Source organism: Callithrix jacchus, chromosome 15, assembly GCF_049354715.1.
Source record: "Callithrix jacchus isolate 240 chromosome 15, calJac240_pri, whole genome shotgun sequence".
In the NCBI taxonomy this organism is placed as follows: Eukaryota; Metazoa; Chordata; class Mammalia; order Primates; family Cebidae; genus Callithrix; species Callithrix jacchus.
The window spans coordinates 65,823,212-65,849,830 of NC_133516.1; the positions used below are offsets into that span (position 1 = coordinate 65,823,212).

General features: G+C 42.1%; 1 protein-coding gene across 1 annotated transcript in view; it reads left to right on the forward strand.

Moving 5' to 3' along the window:
* The window catches only part of CAV3 (caveolin 3), a 182,986-nt gene that overhangs the window by 62,361 nt on the left and 94,006 nt on the right, over window positions 1–26,619 (forward strand). The gene's annotated exons all lie outside the window — the stretch shown is intronic.

A 26,619-nucleotide genomic window follows, 5' to 3' on the forward strand; every position in this document is an offset into this window, starting at 1 on the left:
CTCAGAGCAGGAACATTTTCCCTGTCCACTCCAGAGCCCCAGGCCCATAGGGGCTCCACTGGATTCTGGGCCAGCAGTCAGTGCCCTGCCTAAGGAAGGCTCTAAGGCCATGCTGCTTCAATGTCACTAATCTGGGCTGCTTCGTGCACCATGTTGAGTATTTACAGACCAGCTCAGTTCATGCTCCTAGCTTCTTACTCTAACTTCATGACCATCTGTTCTAAAACTGCACAGTCACACAATTTAAACTAGAGAATCCATGTTGCTGGAGTTCATCTGTGTATTCAGCAAGTTTTCCTGAGGGTCTACTATATTCTGGACCCTGACCACATTCTTAAAATACTGAATCTTAAAATAGCTGACATACCATTATTGAATGTATGTACCAGATAACTATTCTAAGTGCCCTAAATCCATTATCTATTTTAATTCAGTGAGGTTGGTGTTATGTCTATTTTACAGAGGGGGAAAAATGAGGCACAGAAATGAAGTAACTTGCCTGAGATCACAGAGTGAGCTGCAGGGCCTGGATTAAGACATGAAGGCAGCTCTGTCTAACAGAGAGTGGGCATCCTAAATGTGAAGTTTGCTGACTTTCCCTACCCCAACTTAATCTATTTATCTTCTCTGGCTTTATGACTCTTGCTCATGTCACCCTTATTACCTAGATTCAAAAGATCCAGACTAGCTGGATCTTGCCTATTTCACAACTCTTCTAGACCAGGATTGCCATGGCAGAGAACCAATCTCCTGATGCTAAATAAAAAAGGTGCAATCCAGGTTAGACTTAATAGTACCCCCTTTCAGCAGCCTCCACCTCCCTTCTCCCCTACTTATTCTTCCAAGTGCTTCCCTTCTTTTTTCTCTCTTCTTCCCAATGTACCCACTCAGGTATCCCATGGGCTCCCCAACTCAATCCCAAACTGAACTCCCCTGCTTCCTGAATTCCCTACCAGGGCTTTACACTGAGCTGCCTGCACTCTTGTTGAAAACGTGTCATCCATGTGAGAAGGGATATTATAACACAATGGTTTAAATGCAGGCTCTGCATCCAGACTGCCTGGGTTCAAATCTGAGATCTGTTTCTGCCAGGTGTGGTTACTTAATCTAGCTCCGTCTCAGTTTCTTCATCTATAAGAGAATAAAAACAGTACCTTAAAAAAAGGAAGGTGTTTTTGCAACAAATGGGGCTAGAACAACTGGATATCCATGGGGGGCTCAGCGGGGAAGAAATCTTGATTCCCTGCTTCACACTATACACAAAAATTAATTTGAGATGGACAACAAACCTAAACATAAAAACTACAGCTATAAAGCTTCTAGATGAAAACACGGTAATTATCCTGGTAATTTGAGGGTTGGTAAAAGTTTCTTTGGACACAGAAAAAAATAGCCTTGCCAAAAAAAAAAAAGAAACACAAGTTAGACCTTATCAAAATGTAAAACTTCTACTTTAAGAAAGAAAATGAACAGGCAAGCTACAAATTAGAAAAACATATTTGCAAATCACATATCTGATAAAGAATTGGTATTCAGAATAAAAAGTTCCTACAACTCAATAATAAAAAGACAACACAAAATTTTAAATGAGCAAAATATTTGAATAACACTTGAGAAAGAAAGATACATAAATGTTCAATAGGCACATAATAGTGCTTACTATGGGCAAGGAAATGCAAATTACAACCACAATAGGATACTGCCATACAGTATCCACATTCTTGGCTAGAATTTAAAAGACTGACAGTACCAAATGTTGATGAGGACGTGGAGCAACTAGATTCTGATACATTGGAAATATAGATATATCAGTGTGGAAGCAGACACTTTGGCAGTTTCTTACAAAACTAAACACAGACTCATCTTTAGACCTAGCAATTCCACTCCTACATATTTACCCAAGAGAAATTAAAACATATGTCTACCAAAAAAGATCTATACAAAAATATTCATAACAGCTTTATTCAGAATAACCCAAAACTGGAAACAACCTTTTTCGAAAAACTGGAAATGGGATAAACTGTGATATAGCCATAAACGAAATACTCTTCAGCAATAAAAAGGAATTTATTGATACATACAACATGGATAAATCTCAAAAACAGGCCAAATGAAAGAAACATTAGGCCAAAGAGTATATACCATATAATTTCATTTATATGAAGTTCTAGGAGAGGCAAAACAAATCTGTGCCTTAAATATTAGAACAATGGTTGCTTCTGGAGAGTGGGGACAGAAATTGGGAAGAAAGATAAAGGAATTCTGTAGGATGGTAATGACAAATCCTGAAAGGGGCTTGAGTTGCACAGGTGCACACTTTTGTCCAAAGTCATCTAATGGTGTGCTTAAGATTTGTTCATTTCACTGTAATTAAGTTTTACCTCCAAAGAAAAATAATGTAAACAATATTGAACTCTAGGTAATGGTATACATGCTTAAGTATTTAGGGGAACATTTACAATTTTCTAATGTCTGTGACTTAAACATATCACAAAAACAAGATGACTGATGAGGGAAGGATGAACAGATAGGTGATAAAACAAATACAGGAAAATGTTAACTTTATAATCTAGGAGGAGGAGTATAGGTGTTCACCATATGTGTGTTTAAACTTCATGGTATACTTGAAAATCTTCATAACAAAATTATAGAAGTTAGTCCCTACAATGTAAGAGTGTTCCCAGTGCTTTGGGAGGCTGAGGCAGGAGGATTGCTGGAGGCCAGAAGCTTGAGATCAGCCTGGGCAACATAGTGAGATTCCGTCTCTACAAAAAGTAAAAAAATTAGCCAGGTATGGTGGCATATGCCTGTAGTTCCAGCTACTTGGGAAGATAAAAGCAGGAGTATCACTTAAGCCCAGGAGTTTGATGCTGTAACCACTGCACTCTAGCTTGAGCAGCAGAGAGACTTTGTCTTCAAATATATACAATTGTTGCATCATCTTTTACATTCTCTTTTTTGTCACCACTCACAGGGCCCCAAACACCTGCTAACCTCACAGTCACTCACATCCCTCCCCTTGCTGGCTTTCCTGCAGTTTCTACCTCAGTCCAGGGCTTGGTTGCATACCTGAAGTTCAAACCCTCTGTATTCCCTATCTTTGGGGTTCCCTACTCTATTTTGAATGTCACTGGCAATGGCATCTTCCTAGTTCATAGCTCCTATTACATGCACTCTCCCGCTCAACAATATTTGATGACTCTTCATTAATGAATAGTATCTATACTCACTGGCCTGCAGCAAGGTCCTTACACTCTAATCTAACCTTATTCTAGCCGGAGTCTACCATTGTCCTAGGAAAATACAGAAATTATTTGCTATAGTCAAATGAGATTACCAATATTCTCTAACATAGCATACTACTTCTATCTTCATACTAATGTCTCTTCCCTAAGAATCTATTCCTAACCCAGAGCTTTTAGCAGTGCAGAATATGAATGAAAACTGGTTAGAAAACTTTGACCTTAATAGATAGAAATTTCAAGTCTTCCTGTAGCTACTTAGCAGTGCTAAGCCAGCCACAGAAAACACCCATTCTGTGTCTGTGCATTCATCCACTTGCTTGCCAACATGCTTAATACTTATTGTGTGCCAGATAATGTGCTAGGTGCTTCAAAAAACATAAGCATGGCAGACTCTGTCCTGAAGCAGCTCAATTAGTGAAGAGTGAGGAAGAGAACAGGTATAATTCCCCATAAGTCCTGGTCTGAAGGTGGCAGATTTTACTTCAGGTTAACTCCAGGTTTGGACTGGTGAGAAGGTGGTAAGATTCCTGTGGCAGTTTTAAAACATGGTCTTAAAATCTTTGACACTCCTCTCTTTAAGGTGCAGGCTTATGGCTGCTTTGATCAACAGAGTATGGCAAAATCCACACCATGTGACATCTGAGGCCAGGCAATCTCCATCTGGCCCTCACAGAATGCTCCCTCTGGGAATACTTGCTTCAGGAGCCCAGTCACAGGCTGTGAGGAAGCCCAAGCCACATGGAGAGGCCGTGTGTAGGCACTCTGGCTCCAGGTGCCCAGCTGAGCCCAGCCTTCAAGTTGTCTCAGCCTAGATGCCAGATGGTAAGTGAAGAAGCTTCTAAATGACCCCAGCCCTTAGTTGTTTGAGTCACCTCAGCTTTTCAGGTCTTCACAAGCCATCCCCAACATATCCTATTCATATATCTGACCCACAGAACCCCAGAGCATAACAAAATGATTTTTGTCTTACGCCACTATTTAGGCCCCTGTTTGGGATAGTTCTGTCCCAGCAATGGGCGACTGGAACAAACCCTGCAGAAATAGGTGCTACTTTTGGCAGGACCCTGGGCAGTCTTGACTAGGGTGCTGGAGCCAAGGGAGGATTGAGACCTCTCAAAGACTATAACTAGTACACCCTCTTTAAACTTTCATCCCATTTATCAAGTTTACCACACCTTCATTTATTCAACAAATATGTATGGAGGGCTTGGTATGTGACAGGCACTACTTTAGAACTGGATAAAAATTCTTGCCCTCAAGGAGCTTACTGTTTAGGGGGGAAAAAAACAGACAACTAGTGAGGAAAATACATAAAATATAAACCATGTTGGATAGGGGATAAGTATAAGGAGAAAAAATAAAACTGAACAAGGGGACATGAAATATCAGAGTGAGGTTAAAGCTTTACAGCGGGTGGCCAGGACAGGCCTCATGGAGAGGTGACTTGAATAAAGTCTTGTTGGAAATACCTGGGGTGGGAAAGACCACATTGTTCCCTCCCCAGTACCACCCACATCAGCTGCTCACACCTCATCGCCCAGACAGACCTCAGGACAACGCTTAGGGTCAAGGAGACTGGGTGTCTCTAAACTGCTACCTCTCCAGTTAGAATTACGTAATGCCAAACAGAAGGGGAGCTCAGAAGCTATGCAGTCCCTCCCTCCTCACCCTTCAGTGGGGAAACTGAGGCCATAGTGTTCCAGGTAGCCTGAGACTTAACCTGAGCTCTGCATGTCTGCTCAGTCCTGTGTTACAACTCCCCACTGGCTCCTAGAACATGCCTTCCCTTGGGGGCTAGGCTCTTTCTCCTTTGGCTGCATCACCCCAGCTAGAAGCCCCTAATCCTTATCAGTGACTAGTTTTATGACAAATCCTTAGGATGAGCAGGGCTGGGAAGGCAAAGAACAGAAACATCACTGGCCCCAGACAACTGTCCAGCATTTTTACCAGTGGCACTACCACTGTCCATAATCTTCTCCACCAGCAGCCCCATCCACGGTGTAGTCTGTGCTCTGAAAAATGGACACTTTCTATTTTCTCTTCCCAGTCCATCTGTAGTGGGTTGTGTCCCCCCAAAAGTCCTACTGAGGTCCTAACCTCTGGTACCTGTAAATGTGACCTGGTTTTGAAAGTGTCTTTTCAGTCAAGATGAAGTCATACTGAATTAGGGTGGGATTTAATCCAATGACTAGTATCCTAAAAACAAACAAAAAACAGGAGGAAATCTGGGTGCATACACACAGAGAAGAGGATGTCATGTGAACACACACTGACACAGAGGGGAGAAGTCCATGTGAAGATGGACGCAGAGACGAGTGATAGACATGTAAGGCATGCCAAGGATGGCTGGCAGCCACTAGAAGCCAGAAGAGTCAAGGAAGCATCCTTCCAAACCTCCAGAGGAAAGCTTGACACTGACTCCCTGATTTCAGACTTCCAGCCTCTGGAGCTGTGAGGAAATGATTTTCCACCTGCTTGTGGAACTTTGTTACAGCAGCCCAAACAAACCTACACTCTCCTACATAAAACAGTCTGAAGCCACTCATGGTTCCCATGCAGTCTTCCTCCCTACAGTCCTCAGGTCCACAGCTCATAAGCAGCTCCCACCTCCCCCAGCACCCCTCCTTCATATTTATCTCCTGTGCACATGCAGACTCCCACAGAGTCCTGCAAAAAGTGAGGTGAGAGGTCAGCCATTTCTAGAGTTTTTAGTACAGTTTGCTGATTAGCCGTGTCCTGTCTTGCAGGAGGCACAACCTAGTTTATAAGGTTTAGCTCCAGTCTACAATCTGTTGGTCTTTCTGGAGGGTGGTAATTACAACCCCCAATGACTGATAAATGACTGGTATAGACCCTCTGATGGTCTGAGAGGTTGCATAGAAGTACCACCTGTGGGACAGAGTGCACTCTCATGGGTCCTTTTAAATGGGAACCATCCTTCTAAAGGGCTAGTTGGCAGTATGGAACAAAAGCAAAAAAAGGGGATCATATGTTGCCCTAATAATGCTTTTCTTGGAATATAATCCAAGGAAATAATACAACAGAAAAAATAAACTTTTTGGACAAAGATAATTATAACAGTGTTACTCATAATAGTGGAATTAAAAAACTGGAAACATTAATTGTGGAATAATTAAAAGAGGATCATAATAACATTCAACATTTTCTGAGCACTTACTACGTGTCAGGCATTTCTCCAAGCACTTTGCTTGGATTCTCTCATCTAATCCTCACAGAAACTTTACGTTAGTTGTATTAGCCCTGATTCTTTATAGATAAATAAACTTGTTCAAGGTCATACAGTGAGGAAGTAGCAAGTGAGCACTCACTTCTACCCTGTGCTTAGTTTGACTTTAGTGTGGCCATCTGATCTTGGACAAGTTCCTTTTAATCTCCCTAAACTATGGGCCACCAGCTACAAAAAGGGAACAAGAACAATTTTGTAAGTTTGACAAAGATTAAATGCAAATTGTATGAAAACAAGTAAACTGTAAAACATCATCCAAATGAGAAGTATTTATGGCAAAATAATAATGGAATGTTTTATGTGGCAGGCCTAATTGCAGTCTATTTTACATTGCCACATTGACTAATTGATATTATATCTTTTATGTAGCAGGGGATTAACATTGTCTTTAACCAGGGGTGTCACAATAAGATCTGTGTTTCAATAGTGTTTTCAGGTACAATAACACAAGATTATCTCAGGCTGACTACAGTGGAACTTTATCTAGTTCCTGATCCTTAACAAGTTGTATGAGCTCTCCAGTAAAAGCGCTGGTCTGATTGTTCCAGAAAGCAATGAGGCCTCAGTCTAGGGTGAGCAGTAGTGTCCTTAACTCATGGACTCTCTGCAGGAAAGCAGGGTCCTCATCCCCTAACAGCTGTGCAAAGGGGTCTGGAACATTGGCAAGAGGAAAGCAGAGACCTCAGAACACATGAAAAGGTAAAAGGTATTCTGATCAGTTGGAGGTGACTCTCCTTACTCCTCCCACACTGGGTGGTATCAACAGGTCTGAGGGACCTTAAATATTACCATGAAATCCAAGGAAATTATGCAGTTGATTCCACTAAACCATGACTGGCACAGCTCTAGGTTCCCATCCCAGTGAACCGGCTGAACAATGAAAGATAAGAGATCCAAACAACCCAAGGCATCACCCAGACCTGGTGGTCTTGCTCCAGAGCAGAATCAGAGACTCAGCCCTTAAATCACCTCTCCCCACCTTTCAACTCAGAAATATTCTAGATAAGAAAAACAGCACACCCTCTCCATATCCCAGTCTGCAAATGGATCCCCCCAGGATGTTTTCAATTTGTTTGGCACTTCTCTTGTCTACCACTCTGCTTACCTCTCTCATCCCAGGAGAGAAAGTGAGGGACTTAACATACCCCTCACAACAATTCTGAGAGGTTGTTACATCTCCATTTTATAAGGGAGTGAAATGAAGTTCAGAGTAGTTAATTAAAGTGCCAAGATCTACCCATCTATTACATTCTTGAGCTGGGATTGAAACCCAGGTCTGTTAGCTCCAGACCCTTCCCATCAACCACACACCCATCCCTCCCAATCAATTAGGAAAAGTGGCTGAGGTGGACAATGCAGTCCACCTGTGCAAAATCTGTCATGCCGTGTCACATGGCTTTACCTAGTCCACACTCCACAGACATGAAGGTCATTTAGTAACCAGAAGTGCCTGGCCCCTCCTGCTATGCTTCTTCCCACACACAGGCACACCCCTCTATAAAAGGATTTAGAAAGCCATGGTCCTGGAAAGGGGTCAATCAAGCCCTTTTAGAACACCAGCACTGGGCTGGCACCTGGAGGCCTGAGTTCCTGAGCCTGCCAGCTATAAAGCCAAACACATCCCAGAAAAAGGACTGAGTAATTAGAAAGTAACACCCCACAGACCAAACATGAGTCACATTTCATTAAAATAGTCTCAAAATGAAGGATCAGCCTGGGGCCTGCAGTGACAGCACTTGAGCCCAGCTCTTCCACACAACCTCCATTTCTAGGCTCCTGAGGGGATCCAAAAAGGAAGCTGCAGCAGAGTGCCACTGAAGTGCACAGGTGTTTCCACCCAGCCACAAAGGTTCACTAGCCATCCACCATATATCTGACAGGAGATCAGAAATGGCCTTATTGTGGCCCTACCCCTGAGAAGCTCATGGCTCAGTGACAACACAAGCTGAGGAACAAAGACAGGGCCAGTATAGACCAGATGCTCTAAATCAAGTGGAATTTATTTCAGGAATACAATTTATCTGGAACAGTTGAAAATCAATGTAATTCACCACATTAGCAGACTAAAGCAGGTGTAGTCTGCTAATTTGGCCCATGGGCCAAATCCAGCTTGTTGTTTATTTTTTGTAAACCAAGGTTTACTGAAACACATCCATGCCCATTCATTTACATGTTATCTACAGTTCATTCCATGCTCTAATGGCAGACCTGAATATCTGTGATGGTGTAGCCTGCAAAGTTAAAAATATTTACTATCTGTATCAGCTTCTTTACAGAAAAAGTTCACCCACTCCTGGTCTAAACTATTAGGAGAGAACCCTTTCATCCAAAAAAACTGCAGCAACTCCAATTCCTTTTCCTCTCTTTCCTACAAACCATGTTGGGAGTCAGAAGAGCATTAGGGTCCTAGACTGTCAGGGTGGGAAGACCAGGCCACTGGTTCCCATGAATTAAACAGTCCATGGTGTGACCCTTTGCCTACTTCCCACTGGTCCCACCCCCAGGCAGAAGCCTCAGGGCTCTTTTCTGGTAAGGCTTTTACTAAAGCTCTCCTAATAAATGCTTAGAGGTAGGAAAACTGGTTCTACAACTCCATGTACCCTTTCCCAACCCAGTTGTCCCAGAAAAGGAGAACTCTATTACCAGAAAAGAATAAAGGTCTCAAATCAATGATCTAAGCATCCACTTTAGCAAACTAGAAAAGGAAGAGCAACTGAACCCAACCCAAACAAGCAGATAAACAAATGAATTTGAAAACAAAAACAAAAAAACATTGAGAAAACTCAGTGAAACAACAAACAGCTAGTTCTTTTAAAGAACCTATATAATTCACAAACTGCTAGCTAGATTGACCAAGAGCAAAAGAGAAGATACAAATTATAAATATCATGAATAGGAAACAAGACGACATTGCTACAATTCCTAGTAAAATTAAAAGGATATGTTAATATTATGAACATTTATAAATCTTCTGTCTTTTAAATAAATTATCCCAAAGATACAACCTATTGAAAATCACTCAAGAAGAAACAAATAACCTGGACAGTCCTATATTTATTAAAGAATTTAATTTGCTGTTGAAAACCACTCTACAAAATAACTTCAGGCTCAGGTGTGTTCACTGGTAAATTCTACCAAAAATTTCAGAAATAAGTAACAATTTTATACAAACTCTTCCAGAAAATAGAAGAGAACAGAATACCTCCCAACTCATAAGGCTACCAAGGTACCCTGACACCAAAACCAGATAAAGACATTGATCATGTCCTTGATGAATACAGACACAAAAAACTTCAATGAAATTGAGTAAACCAAATCCAGCAATATATAAAAAGATCAATAATATACCACAAGTGGAGTTTATTCTGGGAATAAAAGGCTGGTTAAACATTTAAAAATCAATTGCTGTAATTCCACATATCAATAGACTAAAGCAGGGATCAGCAAACTACGACTGGGCCAACTAGGACCAGCAGGCCAAACCCAACCTGCAGCCTGTTTTTATAAATACAGCTTCCTGGAACACAGCCACATCCATTCACTTAGCCATCTATTGTCTGTGGCCGTTTTTATGCTACAATGGCAGAGCTGAATCACTGAGTAGAGGAGATTTATGAGAGTTGAGGAGAGAGTTGAAAAAAGTACCTTATGGCCCACAAAACCTACAGTATTTGTTATCTGGCTACTATGACCTGTTTTTAACTCCCAGAACACTTCTGACACCCAGCTATATGGAGTTTCTTTCCTCATACCAACCAAGTCTCACTTCAGACACCAGCTGTGTCTTACAATCCAATTCAATGCTAACACTATCAACCTTGAGTTAGTGTTAGATCCTACAACTTAAGAGCTCAGTCCCCAAGACTGCCTCCATTTCAGATGCTGATAACAAGTCCTGGGCCCCTCATACTTCTGACCAACTGACGGTAAGTCAGTGATTCCCATGACCCCCTTCTTGGGTTTGATAATTTGTTACATTGGTTATTGAACTTGAGAGCTTTCTTTCCTTATATTTACCAGTTTATTTTACAGGATACAACCTGGGAACAGCCAAATGGAAGAGATACATACAACAAGGTATTCGAGAATGGGCGTGGAACTCCCATGCCCTCTCCAGGCACTGCCAGCACCTTGCCAGCATCTTAGTGTGCTTAGTCCATTCCAAAGCTCTCCAAACCCCTTTGATTAGGAATTTTTACAGAGGTTCCATTACATAGGAATAATTGATTAAATCACTGGCTACTAGGGATTTACTCAATGTTCAGCCCTTCTCCCGTCCCTAGATGTTGGGGCGGGGTGTGCTGAAAGTTCCAACCTTCTAATTACATGGTTGGTTCCTCTGACAATCAGTTCCCATCCTGAGAGGCTATATACGGACCCACACCAAGTATCACCTCACCAGCATAAATTCAGGTATGGTTGAAAGGGAGTTATTATGAATAACCAAAGATATTCCTCTCACCAGTTTCACTTAGGAAATTCCCAGGGTTTTAGAAGCTCTAGGCCAGAAACTGAAAATAAAGACCAAATATATATTTCTTATTTTTCTCACACTGCCCTTTATAAAAAAGTTTGTCAACTCATGGACAAAAGAAAAAAATACGATTATCTCAATAGATCCATAAAAAGCACTTGAACAAATCATTACTCATTCATGATGAGGACAAAGAAAATCTAAGCAAGCTAGAAGGAAACTTCCTCAACCTGATAAAAAGCAGCTACAGAGAAACGATAACTAATATCACACAAGATGATGTAAGACTCAACGCCTGCCAACTAAGATTGGAAATAAGGCAATGATGTCTGTTTCACCACTCCTGTTTAACATTCTACTGGAAATTCTAACCAGCACTATAAAGCCAGAAAAATAGATGCAAAGAAATTGGGATTGAATAAATAAAACTGCCTTTATTCAGAAATGACATGATTATCTCTGATGAAAATCTCAAAGAATCTAGAAAAAAAGCTACTAGAACCAATAAGTCAGTTTAGAAAGGTCAAAAAAGATACAAGGTCAGCAAACAGAAGCTCAGAGAAATAGTTAAGAGTTGTGAGGGCTGTACATTGATTTTATATCCCAGCCTTTTAATTGTTTAAGTTACACGTTAGATTTAGCTAGTTACTAATCACGTTAAATTTTCAAACTCTGCAAGTACATATTTTGTGTACTTTATTCTGATTTAAGTTTTTTAAAAGTCCATTGAAATACTAAGTCAATTATATTTATAAATACTAGCAATGAACAATTGGAAAACAGAATTTTATTAAAAGTCCAATTTAAAACTGTGCCAAAACATGAAATGGATAGCTATAAACATGACAAAATATGTTAACTATTTATATGCTAAAAACTAAAAATATTGATCAAGAAATCAATGATGACCTAAATACAGAAATATAGCTTATTTATGTACTCAAGGACCCAACACTGTTAAGCCGTCAATTCCCTCCAAACTGATTTATAGATTCAATGCAATACCAATCAGACTTCCATCAGGGTTTTATGCAGAAGCCAACAATATGATTCTAAAATGTATATGTCAGGCCAAAAATATGTAATAGCCAAAACTATTTTGAAAAGAAAGAACTAAGTTGAAGGGCTCAAATTTCCTTACCTCAAATTTACAATAAAGTTACAATAATCAATAAAGTGTGGTATTATTGAAAGAATAAACACATAAATCAATGGAACAGAATACTTGGAATAGACCCACACACAGATGCTCAACAGATTTTCAACAAAGGCACAAAGACAATTCATTAAGAGAAGGATCATCTTTTCACTGTGGTGCTAGCACAATTGGCCATTCATATGCACAACAGAATCTACATATACCTTACATCATGTATAAAAATTAACTTAAATGGATCAGAACTAAATGTACAACCTAAAACTGTAAAACATCTTGAATAAAGCATTGAAGAAAATCTTAATGACTTCACATTAGGTCAGTGTTTCTTAGATGTAACAGCAAAGGCATAACACATTTTTAAAAATTGATGAATTTCATCGCAATTAAAGACTTATGTTACGCAGTAACAGGCATTGTTAAAGAGAATGAAAAGACAATCTACAGACAGCAAGAAAATGTTCGCCAAACATGCACCCTATAAAAGATTAATGTCCAAAATATATAAAGAGCTCTCAAATCTCAATCATAAGGAAACAATCCAGTAAAACTTGGGCAAAAGACTTGAACAGATACTTCACCAAATGTTTGGCAAATAAGTACAAAGATGTTCAACATCATTAGTCACCAAGGAAATTCAAAGTAAAAACACAATATGATAAAACTATACCTATTAGAATATCTAAAAATTTTTAATCTGACAATACCAAGTGCTGGTAAAGACGTGGAAAGTATAACCTTCATATATTACTACCAAGAATGCAAAATGGTATAGCTACTTTGAAAACAGTTTGGTATTCTATTATATTTACCATGCCTCCCAGAAACTGGAATCCTAGATGTTTACCCAAGTGAAATGAAACCTATGTTCACAGAAAACCTTGTTAACAAATATTGATAGTGAATTGTTCATTATCACCTCAAACTGGAAACAACTCAAATGTCCTTCAACTGGGGAACAGGTAAATACATGGTGATACATCTTTACAATGAAATAATCCTCAGCAACAAAAACGAATGATCTACTGATACACCCACCACCATGGATGAATCTCAAACACATTAATGTTAAGTGAAAGCAGACACACTAAAAAGTCTACAAACCATGACTCCATTTATATGACATTCTGAAATAGGAAAGAACACAGGGACAGAAAGCAGATCAGTGACTGCCAAGGTCTGCAGGTGGTGGAAGGTCAAACAACAAACACACCTAAGGCAATTCTGGGAGGTGATGGAGCTGCTCTGTACCTCAGTTGTGACGGTGCCTACGTAACTATACACATTTGTCAAAACTCAGAACTAAACTTCCTCATAATTGTGTACTAATTGTTCAGAATTGTACATTAAAACAGGTACATTTTACTGTATATGAATTATACCTATATTTTACATGAGAAAGAAAGCCTTCAAAAAAAAAAGAAACCTATTATGTTGCAGCATTGAAAAGAAAAGTTATTGTGTACCTGGGAGAATGCCTATCATTTGTCAAACAATGAAATCAAAAGACAGTAGAAATTGCCAAATTTCCCAGACCAGAATACACCGAAGCTAGGAAAAGTTGGTGTGACTGATTTACATGCAACAGATGATCAGGTGGATATTGAAAATTTATTTTTTTCAAAGCTTCTAGTTAACTTTTAGAAAAAAGTACCTAACTTTTAGCAATATTACTTACAGAAAAGCCAGAACTCAAAATTTAATCTAAAGGAAATGTAGATAAAACCCTGTTAGACTTTAATATTCCTCAGACTTATTCTGTCAATCCTAAAGGTGTCAAAAATATCAAAATTGTGGGCACATACAAAAGTGGCCAAGGAAAGCAACGACAATTAATAGTTCAGTCTCACTTAGGACTATAGATGTAAAAACCAAATTAAAATATTAGAAAATCAAAGTCACTAAGGTATTAAAAAAAAAAAGCTATACATTATGACCAAGTTTTTATTCCAGGAAAGCAAGAATGCATCAACATTCAAACGTCATGAGCACAGATTATGAAAAACAGCATTTCACCTTGAAATCATATGTAACTCTGATAGATTATAACACAGTTCAGAAAGATCTTTATATTTTCATATGGCAATGATGAAAAACTGGTATGAAAAATAAAGGTATATTGTAATTTAGAAACTTTTCTAAAATTGTCTGTATGAAAGGAAGTGCTTTTTCCTGAGAAGCTATAAAGTGATATGAATCTAAACTGCCTATAATTTGGAATAAAGAAAATATGAGAATCCATCTTTTATCATGCTATTACCTTTATTTTTTTCTCTTTCAGCTGGCCTGAATTGGTTTGTTTATTTTGAAGAATCCTTCCTAATACACAAATCAAAGAAATAATTATATAGTGAAAAATTAAATCAGTTTGACATCAGAATCACCTGGAAAGCTTTGTAAAAACAGAGATTCCCTGACCCCACCAAGATAGTACAGGCTGGGACTGGGGAGCCATAGATTATTTTTCAAACAAGTTTTACAAAGAGTTTGTTATCAGCCAGTTCTGGAACCACTGCTATGAGAAAGCAGAGGCATTAATCTGTCCCTCCCTTCAAGTTTTTTCAGTGTGGTTACAGATATAAAATTTTAGCATGAGAAAAATTAAACAAATGACAAAAACATACCATAATAATTTATGACTTGCCTCTGTAAAAAGAATTTTACAGGGACTTGTTTCTAGAGAAGTTGAGGCTGAAAAGTCAGAGGCAGCCTCTGGGGGCAGTATCTGACAGGTGTCAGGAACTTAACTCATTCCCTGAACAAATATTTAAGGATAGAAGAGCCTGTCAATCAAAGAGGCAAGCGAAGAATATTCCAGGTGAGGATGAACTCGCAATCAGAGTCAGAGGCACAGGAAAGTATAAATTGAGCTGAGACACGAAGTCTGGATGTAGTGGATCAAGGAGTATGGGGGTGGCTGCTGTGAGACTGGACTTGGAGGTCAGATTATAGAGGCCTGTGAACTTCATCTTAAGGGTGTCCTGTGTAAAACAGGGAGCCACTTGGGGGTTTCTGAAGGTGGTGACACAGTCAGACTATGCTTTAAGATCAACAAAGCCATCAAGTGTATGATGTATTTGGGCCACAGAGAAGCCACAGTTAATACTCCAAGTGTGAGTTGGTGATGGCCTAGGAAAAATAGTAATATGAAAGTAAAACCAAGTGTTTCTCTGCCTGGGGTAATCAGCAGGCCCACAGGGGAGGAGCTGAGCCCCTAGGCAGCTGCCCAAATGAAACAAGCCTGAGAACTCCCTAAAACACGCCATTGGGTAAAATCAGTATCAACTGTGTTAATTGTATCAGGTATACCATGAGTGACTACTGGAGAGCAGGAGCTTTTGGTAGTAATCAGAAGCAGTTTGCAACTTAAGAACTGTGTTCCTCCAGGCACATTCTAAAACCACCTGCTGCTTCCTCATGAACATACTCATTTCCACAAGATTAGCAACCAAGTGATTATGAAAATGATCACTCTCTTGACACTAATAGGAAAATATCAAATGGGGATTTAACTTGGATAATCGGGAAGGTTAGCAGTAGATCTGTTTGAGTCATGTTCTATTAATGGACTCAGTATTTACCTGGAAAGATGCTTAAAGCTCACAAGAAAAGTTAGAATGAGCTTATACCAGCCCTATAGAAGACATAACTGAAGAAGTGAGGTGAATGAGTGCAAAGTGCCTTCTTATGGAGCAGCAGACAGCAAATCCCTTAGAATCTTCTCTGAGCACATCCATTTACCCCATTAGCCAATCCTTCTACCCAGATGTACTGAGCACCTGCGGTGTGTCAGGTCCCAGGCTATAAATAAGGATGCAAGACAAACCACAGCCTGTGACCTCCAGGAGCACAGTGCCTAGCAGGACACCACCCTTATGACCGCATCACAAGCACAGGTTGCCAAGCACGTGTTCATCTGCTTACAGTCTCGTCAAATGAGTGGAGAGGGGCTTCTCTGTCCATTTAAAGGTGCATAATCTGAGGCCTGAAGAGACCACATCACATAGCAGGGGACAGTGCTAGAGCTAGACCCCAAACCTGGGGCCTCTTCCTGGTGTTTCCCATAGCCTCAGAAGACATTCCTTCTAGTCTAATCCCAGGAAAGGGAAACAGCACTCTTTCCAGGGGCAGTGTGGACTGTTCATAAGGGTGAACATTCCTGTGAAGGATGGTGCATTCCAGTCAAGACTGACCCAAGATAGAGTGTCCACCACAGGTTTTGAGTCTGGGTGTTAAGTGGGATGAGGAATGAGACTTTGAGGGTAGGTGGAATGCGTATGTGCAGACACTTGGTATTCAGGTGCCCTGAAACAGATGGGAGTGATCACAGGCCAGGTAAAGGCAGGCATTCACTCCTGCTCCCCATAGGACCCTCAGACTAAAGAGGGCAACCTTCAAGGACTCTAGAGAAGCAGGTGGGGCAAATGATGGAACCAATTTGTATCCATTCTTCCTGCCTAAGTCAGGCCGTTCACCTTCCCACACTATCACCATCCTCCACCAGTATATAGTGATAGTGATGAGAACTCTGGGCTGATGCTGGCTTTACCATTTGGCTTCTTTTTTTTTTTTTTTTTGAAATGGAGTCTTGCTCCTGTCGCCCACACTGAAGTGCAGTGGTACGATCTGGGCTCACTGCAACCTCTACCTCCCAGGTTCAAGCGATTTTCCTGCCCCAGCTTCCCAAATAGCTGGGATTTCAGACGATTGCCACATTGCCCAGCTAATTTTTTGTATTTTTAGTAGAGATGGAGTTTCACCATGTTGGTCAGACTAGTCTCAAACTCCTGACCTCAAGTGGCCCACACACCTCGGCCTCCAAAAGTGCTGAGATTACAGGCATGAGCCACTGCACCCAGCCACCACTTGGTTTCTTAGGCCAGAGTTTCCTCTTTGGTCCAGTGCAAAGGTCAGGTGTTAGGACCCTCAGTCCTACACCTTGTGATTCCAGAACTAGGATGTGAGCTGCAATATATGAGGCATGAAAAGAGCCTCAGAAAACCAAAAGTCTGCTACGGGCCTGGGCTTTCACTCTGGCCATCCAGTTGCTTCTTGTTATTTTTGATTGAATGTAAAATAAAACAATTTCAGACATTTCAGAAATATTCTGGGCAGCAGAGGGCCAAGAAGGCCAGAATGAAAACCACCCCCAAAATAAACCTCAGGACAAGCACACCTGCAGGTTTGGGAGCGTGCCGCAGGGTCTGCTGTGCCAGGGCCCAGCAAAGAATGAGCCGAGAGCCTTCAGACCTGGGAGCCAAATGTTCCTGCCTTCCTCTCTCCTGGCAACTGCTCACCCTCCCTTCCTCCTCCCCATCTTTGAGGCCTTCCCCCAACACTCTAGCCCCTGAATTTCTTGCCGTCCTTTAATTCTCTTAACAAAACTTGAAAATTACATGTTGTCCCTGTTTTTTAATTACTTCCTATGTGTTAGCTCTCTTGCTACAGACCCAGTCTCTTAGCATAGGCACACCACCTCCACGGAGCTCAAAAGAAAGTAGGTACATCGAGGATTCAGATCCAAGATGGCCGATCACTAACAGCTCGGGATTGTAGTTCCCAGTGAAAGCTCAGAGAACGAGACGACGGCACACTTTTAGACGAATTTTTGTCACTTACGGATCCGCCGATTCCCAGTGGAGGAGCCCCACGGGTCGCCAGCGCGACTCTCGTGGCCGTCACAGCAGTTTTGCCGGTGCCTCGACGCAGCAGCTCTTCATGCAGAGCAAACGGGACCGCTTCCCCTACTGACCGTAGTTTGGAGCTCCGGGAAGTCAGAGCCGCTTGTTGCGGACTCAAGAGGGAAGCCAGACCAGAGATTCCCGGGCAGAAGAGCAACATCAGTCTTACCGCTGCTATTTAGGCCGCCACAGTGGGTTGCTCGGATCCCAGCACTGGGAATCAATAAATCGGACGTCGACTCAGAAACCTATTTAGAAAGGTGGTTCATCTACAATGAAGGGAAAAAAACAGCCTAAGAAGGCTGAGCATACCCAAAATCAGAACCCATCAGCAACGGAACAAGCCCTGATGGAAAAGGACTCATCAGCAACGGAACAAGCCTTGATGGAAAAGGACTCATCAGCAACAGAACAAGTCCTGATGGAAAAGGACTGTGTTCCATTATCTGAAGTAGGCTTTAAAAGGTGGATGATAAGAAACTTCTGGGAGTTAAAGGAACTTGTTCTAACCCAATGTCTTTGAAAAAAGGTTCGATGAAATGATGAAAAGAATAGACAATATAGAGAGGAATACAAATGAACTTATGGAGTTGAAAAATACAACACGAGAACTTAGTGAAATATGTACAAGCTTAAATAGCCGAATGGATCAAGCAGAAGAAAGGATATCAGAGGTCGAAGACCAACTTAATGAAATAAAACGACAAGATAAGAATAGAGAAAAAAGGATAAAAAGGAATGAGCAAAGTCTCCAAGAAATATGGGACTATGTGAAAAGACCTAATATACATTTGGTTGGTGTACCTGAATGTGAAGGAGAGAATGAATTCAAGCTGGAAAATACTTTTCAGGACATCATCCAGGAAAATTTTCCTAACTTAGCAAAGCAGGACACTGTTGAACCCCAGGCAATACAGAGAACACCACAAAGATATTCCTCAAGAAGACCAACCCCAAGGCACATAATCGTTAGATTCACCAGGATCAAAACGAAGGAGAAAATATTAAGGGTAGCCAGAGGGAAAGGTCAGGTTACCCACAAAAGGAAGCCTATCAGGCTTACAGCAGATCTCTCAGCAGAAACCCTACAAGCTAGAAGAGAGTGGGGCTCAATATTCAATATACTTAAAGAACAGAACTTTCAGCCCAGAATTTCATATCCTGCCAATTTAAGCTTTACAATTGAAGGAAAAATCTTTTAGGAACAAGCAAGTACTCAGAGATCTTATTACCACCAGGCCTGCTTTACAAGAACTTCTAAAAGAAGCATTTTATATAGAAAGCAACAACCAGTATGAGCCTTTCTAAAAATACACCAAAAAGTAAAGAGCATTAACATAAAGAAGAATTTACATTAACAAAAGGATAAAATAGCCAGTTAATATCAAATGGCAGTAACCCTAAATTTAAATTGACTAAATCCCCCAATCAAAAGATACAGACAAAATCTAACGGTATATCTAAAGATATACAAAGACTCAAAATAAAGGGTTGGAAAAAAACTTACCAATCAAATGGAGAGCAAAAATAAGTAAAAAGCAGGAGTTGCAATTCTCATAATTAATAAAATATATTTCAAAGCTACAAGGATACAAGGGTAAAAGGATTAATGTAATAATAAGAGATCTTAACACCCAGATACATAAGACCCATAATGAGATTTAGACTCAACGAGACAGAAAATTGATAACGATATCCAGGACTTGAACTCAGATCCAGAACAATAAACTCAATAGAGCTCTCCATTTTAAACACACAAAATATACATTATCCACTTTAAACACACAAAATATTGATCGGCCATTATTGATACCTATTTCAGGAATGAAGTAATATTTCTTTTTCCCTCTTTTTCTCTTTTTCCCTCTTTTTTTCCTCTTTTTCCCTCTTTTTCTCAAAAAAAAAAAAAAAAAAAAAGAAAGTAGGTACAGCATTAGTGTTTGCTGGTTGCTTTATAAGTCATTCCATAGACCTGGAGAACACTGCCCAGTACATGTAACAAAAGCTATTCTTTGTTTTGTGCCTATTTATATTTATATATTCATTTAATTTTTATAACTGCCCTGATTGTCAGATGACAAAACTCAAGTCACCTCATATAAGTTAAAACCCATGCCCAAGAACTCCCAGTCAGCAAGTGAACGGGATGGAACTGAACCCAAGTTTGACACCAAAGATCACATTCTGCCTGGCTGCCTCCTCCTGCCAGAAACCTGAAGGAGAACTACATCAGAAATCCTCATCTCTGAAAATAGGACAGGTAAACAGCATCCTCAACTGTAAGAGCCCTAAGTTGCCAGTATTTAGTTCCCCCAAGATTATGAGAAATAACACATAAGGTCCTGGATGTGTTAATCTGAGCGATTAACAAATGAGCATCAGATCTGAGTGCCCATAGCCAGGGGCAAAAATCAAGAAGCAGATCTGAAAGAAAAGGAAATCCTCTCCTCGTCCCTTTTCTTTTGTCTCCAAATGGGCTTTCTGTCTCCAAAGGGCTCTGTACTGAAGACCCAGGGAAGGAGAGGAGGGGAGGGTAGAAGGGGACATGGAAATATCAAAAGCAGGGGGATGGGGACAACATGGGAAATCTGAGAAACTGGATCTAAACAAAAATTTCCACAGCTCCCTAGTGGGGTGCCCATTCACCCTCAGACACTGAGGCGCAGTGAGCAGGAAGGCAGGAAAAAGAAGGTGTGAGCATCTGGAAACACAGCCTTACCCTCCAGCCCATGAGGGAACAACTTTTGCTGGCCCTCCTCCTGTTCCGGCCCACTGGGCTGGCTGTCCTAGTCAATTTCTTGGGGGCTGCAGCCCTCGCACACCAGGTGCATACAACAAGGAAAAGGGATGCACCTGCTGGCCTGCAGTGCAAACATGGAGGTCCACCCACCTTAAGTTTGTGAGGTGAATGCAATTGCTCAGCCCATTGGCTTCAAACGAATGGAAAAGCACACAGCCAAAACTCAAAAAAGAATAAAGAGAATCCATGTGCAGAACGGTGCAGGTGGGAGAGGCGTGTGGCTTGTGCCAGGGCTGCTGCCTAGCACAGCCAAGTTTGCCTGCTTGTAGGGCAGGAGGCTGGGGGAGCACAGGGAAGAGATAGAAGTCACATGGCATGGGAGCTCACAGCAGTGACATAGCTCTGTCCCACTATGGTCCACTGCTGAATGGTTCCTTGATTCTAAGCACTCAGGTCCCCAATAGACCCCACTCAGGCCTGAGTATCCACATGGATATTTTCCATGCCAATGGCCCTGCCTCATGTCCTCTGCATGCACCCTCTGTTGGCCAAGTTGGGCAAGGACATTGTCTTCTGTTGGGAAAGGATACTTTTTAAGTGTTGTTTCTAAATTTTACTACATTTGCTGAAAAGATAGGACAGGAAGCTTTTAAGAATGAACAGTCTCCCAGCCTGTGTGGGTTGGTTTGAGCCATGAGAGGTGCAGCTGGGCTTCCAAGAGGACTTATGTTTCCAGACTCCCAAGAAGTGTTGTTCTCAGAAAGATACTAAATAAGATTCTCCATACTCATGGGACACTGGCTCCCTAATCCCCAAGCAAAACTACATTCTGAAACCCCCACCTTATGAACTTCCTAAAAGACAGACAAGCCAACTAGTGTTTCAAACTCTAGGCTCATCTTCTATTTTGAGGATAAACCCAGAGGTCATTCTCAAAGACACTGAGTACACAGTGAGCCCAGTGCATTCACAATCTATGCCTCTGAGGACAGTAAAGATCTTCCTAGCAGAGACCCAGAACCGTTCCCCAACCTTGGCACTCAAATGCCTCCCCCTTCTGCACCATCTGGGGTCACCTTCTTCTCTGACAAGCCTTCTCACAGACTCCCCCACCACCTGCCAGCCAGAAGCCCCTACACTGCAGTGACTGTAGCCGTCTGTCTTCCATGTACAGACAGCAGGTGGGGCCACCTGACCTTACCAGTTAGACCAGGAATGTCCCAAGGTCTAGTTTGCTCTGTGTGTGTTCTCTAAGATCTGGCCCCAGGGGAAGCAGACCCTGCTGAAGGGGTAATCGAATCTCACACAAACAGAAACTATCCTGGCCAGGTGCAGGGGGTTAAGGCCTGTAACCCAGCACTTTGGGAGGCAGAGGTGGGTGGATCACTTGAGCCCATTAGTTGAAGACTAGCCTGGGCAACAGGGTGGGACCCCATCTTTACGAAAAAAAAAAAAAAAAAGGAAAAAGAACTAGCCAGGTGTGGTGGTGGTGCACACCTGTAGTCCCAGCTACTCAGGAGGCTGAGGTGGGAGGAATGCTTGAGCCTGGTAGGTCAAGGCTGCAGTGAGCTGAGATCACGCTACTGTACTCCAGGCTGGGCAACAGAGCCAGGTCCTGTCTCAAAATAAAAAATAAAAGTAAGACAAGGAAATGCCTACAAGGCTGCAGCTACCCTCCTCCTCAACTAGCCAATTATTACACAAAAGAAACTGAACATGGGAGATGAACAAGCATAAATGCTTCACCACCATGGGGTGGTTCTCCAAGCTCATGCCTAGCTGCAAAGGAGGCCCAGCATCCTTTGTATCATCAGTGAGCAATAGGACAGACCTGTACATCTCAACAAAAAAAGCTCTTGTGCATGTCCCCAGAGTACCCACTACCCAATCCAGCATCCAGAGTCCAACCACTCCGGACCCAGGACCAACTGCTCAGGCTCCTACTTGCCCTGGCCCAAGGCTTCTGGCCCACTGAGACTTGGAGAAAAAGGGGTAACCTCACTCTGGGCAGGAAGGAAAATTCCATGCTGCCCTAGGGCACTGTGGTGCCAGCAGCATCACCCTCCACAGTCCCACAGTGTGCAGGGTGGGGAAGAGACTAAGAGAATCACAAATGAGAGAAGGAAGTCAAGAATTTTAAGAGAAAAGAAAACATAATACAGGGCAAGAGGGAAAGAAAGGGAGAAAAACAGTTCTATTAGAACCCTAAATGCCTTGTAGGAACCCAATAAAGTTACCAGACACCACTATACTTCTCCCAGAGACTTGCATTGTCAATCCTGATGCTTTGAAGCATGGGGAACCCAAATGGTCCTCTTAAGCACCCCATTTGGAAATAATTTATTGACAAGTTGTGCATTTTGACAAAAAGGATTCCATTCAGGTGTAGAAGAACACAGCCTCACTTGGAAGGGGGATGCAGCTCCAGGGCAGGCTCTCAAAGGCTGTGGGGTGGGAGGTCACTGCATATACTCTGGTCTTTGCACTTGGGGGAGAAGAGGCCTGGCACCACGCCCACTGCCCAGGTTTTTCCCGACACCCACCCAGCTTCCTGAATCACAACAGCTAACTGTAAGCCCTCTAGACTCCATTAGGGCTGGGTCTTTCTTCTGGTTATGAAATAGAAGGTGCCCTGCCCCCCAACAAACACACACACACACACCCCAATCTAAAAACAATCCTAGGAACCATTTCCCCATCAGCCCATCTTCGCATCTGCAAGGCCACTCCTAGAAATTCAGTCCTTTGGATTTTAAAGGGTTTTAGTTCCATAAGTTCTAGGGAGGGGTCTAGGGTCTACCTCAACCATTGACAACTCATATCTCCTGAGAAGTTTATCCAAAACTTTCCATCCGCAATCATCGGCGAACAAGGTCCCTCAACAATGGCATCACAGCGCGAAGGAGGCTGAGCGAGGCGAGGGGCTTAAGTGAGGAGTACGGAGTAGGAACAAGTCTGCAAAGCCCCCGCCCCAGCTTCTCCTGGGATGGCCAGTCTGGCACCCGCCGGCCGCCTTCCCCGCCCTACCTTCCCGGAATCACATTTAGGCTGGAAGGACCTTCACCTGGCACCCCCTTCCTAGCGGCCGTCACCGAGTCCTCCCGCAAAGGTCTGGGAGCTGAGAAAAAGGCCCGCTTCTCCTGCCCCTCAAATCAAAGGCATCCCCTTCAGATGATTCCTAGAGAAACAATCGCATCACTGTCCCCAAGCACTTCATCTCCCGGAAAGAAAACTCGTGCAGCCTCGCGTCACTGGGGTTCTCTCCTTACGCCCCGACTCCTCACCGCACCTCGGAGTCCCTCTCCAGCAGTGGAGTCGGGCGGCAGGGACGGTGGGGGTCCCAGCCCCCACCCAGAACTCTCACCCTCACAGCCTTGACTCCCAGGGCCCGCGCTTGGACAAAAGCGTGGGGCGGGCTCACTCACCTGCGCGGCGAAGGCGGCCCGGGGGCCGGGGCACCGGCGCTCCGCGGGGCGCCCCGGCCGTTGGCGCACAGCGCGGGCTCAGCGCCCGGCTGCCAACCGGGTGGCGCGGGGAGCCTGCGAGGCGCGTCCTGGACGGGACAGTGCGCGGCGGAGCGGGGTTGAGCGACCTTGCGAGAAAGAGAGCAAGCGCGAGAGCGCAGAGCGGACGCAGGCGGGGGCGAGCGAGTGAGAGAGCGCGCGGCGTTGCGGCGTCTGGACTCAAAACCGCCGCTCCATCCCCCGTGCGCTTATTTGTATTACATTTGCATAGCGCTCGCGGAGTGGATCTGCTGCCCTTCCCCTGCCACGCCCACCCGCGCTCTGCCTGAGAGTCGGGAGCGGAGAATCCGCAGCAAAACCGAGCGTCAGACCCCGCACCGCCCCAGTTACTCCCCGCTTGCGGCGATCAGCGGGCTGGTGCTGTCGTGGTGCGTGTCTTAGTCCCAGATCCGGAGAGCTAGGCCTTAGGTCAGGGGCTGATGCTAGCTTTGTGAGCGTGCAGAAGACACTGGCTGCCTCTGGGCCTCAGTTTTCTCATCTGTAAAATGAAGATGTCAGTGGAACCATGGCTAAGGTTTTAGTGCTGGAAGGTTGTCTATGGAAGGTTTTTTTAGACATCCTCCAGCGCTGCAACTCAGCCCCACGGTTCCTTTGACATATTCCCTTTGTGTGTGTTAAGAATCTCTCATTGGCTTGGAAGATACCTACACAGTTCTTTAAGTAAAAAAGAGGGGTATGGGGGAGGAGGTGTTTGTTTTTGGTTTTGGCTTGCTTTGTGTTTAGTTTGCACCCAATATGAAGTATTTTATAGCTTCTGATCTCTTCACTTGGACCTTCTTTTGTTTTTTAAAAACTGTTTACTGCAGGTTAAGGGGAGTTTTTTTAAAATATATTTTTTGTTGTAAAATAAAACAAATACAGAAAACCACAAAAAAACAAATATATAGACTAGTGAATTATTCTAAACGAAACACCCTTGTAATCACCACCTGGATCAAGAAATAGAACTCTCCCAGCCACCCCAGAAGTCTCTCCTTGTGACCTACTTCCATGACAGCCTCGTTTCTCCATCCTCCCAAAAGTAACCGCTAACTTGACTTTCATGCAGTCACTTTTGTTGCTTTTCTTTTTCTTGGTATCTTCCAAGGGTACATCCTGCCCCCTACTTTTTATTAACTTGATGTGCCTTTTAAGTCTTTTCCTTACAATTATTCGTTAAAGAACTTAAGCCCTTGATTTTTCAGTCTGGGGGTTGCACATTCATGAGGCAATTCAGCATGTTTCTCTGTCCTCTGTATTGACTGCAAGCTGGCAGCTGATCCAGGGTCTTCCTACGGCTGAAGTTTGATGTCTTTTGTAAGATTATAGATGGTTGTTTGTTCATCAAAAGGTACTTGATAATAATGTCCTGTGTTTGCTCTTTTTTGAGGTTAGCGGCTGTCCATGCTCAATTCCTAGATTCATTAATAAACTAAAGGTTGCAAAATCATGATATTCTAATTTTGTTCATTTATTAATTTGGTAAGTGTATAAGGAGATGCTTCCTCTCATCTACTATTCGATTACCCTGAGATAGGAAAGGCACTATGAATACCTGCTTCTTTTTTTTTTTTTTTAGCTTACCCAGTTTTCAAAATGAATTGATTCTGTCATTCTTAGATTTCTTTCATATCATAAATTAATGAATTTAAATATATTTATAGGTTTCCATCTACTAAATTAGAGCTCAAATTGTCTCATCTTTGGCCTGTAGGAGCTTCTTCAATGTGGCTCCTGGCTTCTTTTGATAAGGTTCTAGTATTCTTTCTCTCTCTCTCTCCCTCTCTCTCTCTCATGTGCAAAGAGCTTCAAAGGCTCTAGAAGTCTTTGATAGCTTCCTTGCTATGTAATATGACAAGATGTTCCAGGCACATCTGGACATTTGCTACCTCAAAGCTGGAATCAGCCATTTCTCCAAGAAGCTGTAGTTTCTTTTGTTGAAATTTTAAGGTAACAATATGAGCATTAGGGGTATTCATTGCTACTAGGTTGGTAACTGTTTCTAGGCCTTTTCAATAGACAGAGCTAGTAAAGAATACTTCATTCTTTAAGACTCTAAAGAAATATTATTCTTCATATTTTCTTAATTAGTTCATATTAATATTTCCAATTTAATATCAGGCTATAGTTTTTACTTAACATCTTCTATATTGCATTAGGACCTCCTTTCTGCCATGTAGATAATTCTAGTTCTCAAGGACAAAGGGGATGATAAAATTAGAATATCCAAATTTACTAGTTTGCTTTCATTTGCATTAAACATACAACAATAATCTCAGAATAACCATGTTAATACTACCATCATCACTTTTGATTCTTGAAAAGTTCATTTTTTTGTGTATGTTATCCATGTTTTATAGTTATACTCTAAATTGTCAGCTTCGATAGCCATTGCATACCATAATCTTATTTAACCCTAATTTAGTCTTAGTTCTACAATTCTATAAATTCTAATCCTAATTAAAGCTCAAATATATATTTAATGCTTACCATTAATTCCTTATGTATATGTATCTTTAGTCATTTTTGTTGTCTGAAAGTTTGCCCTCTAGTAGATTCCTTAGGAAGGGTTT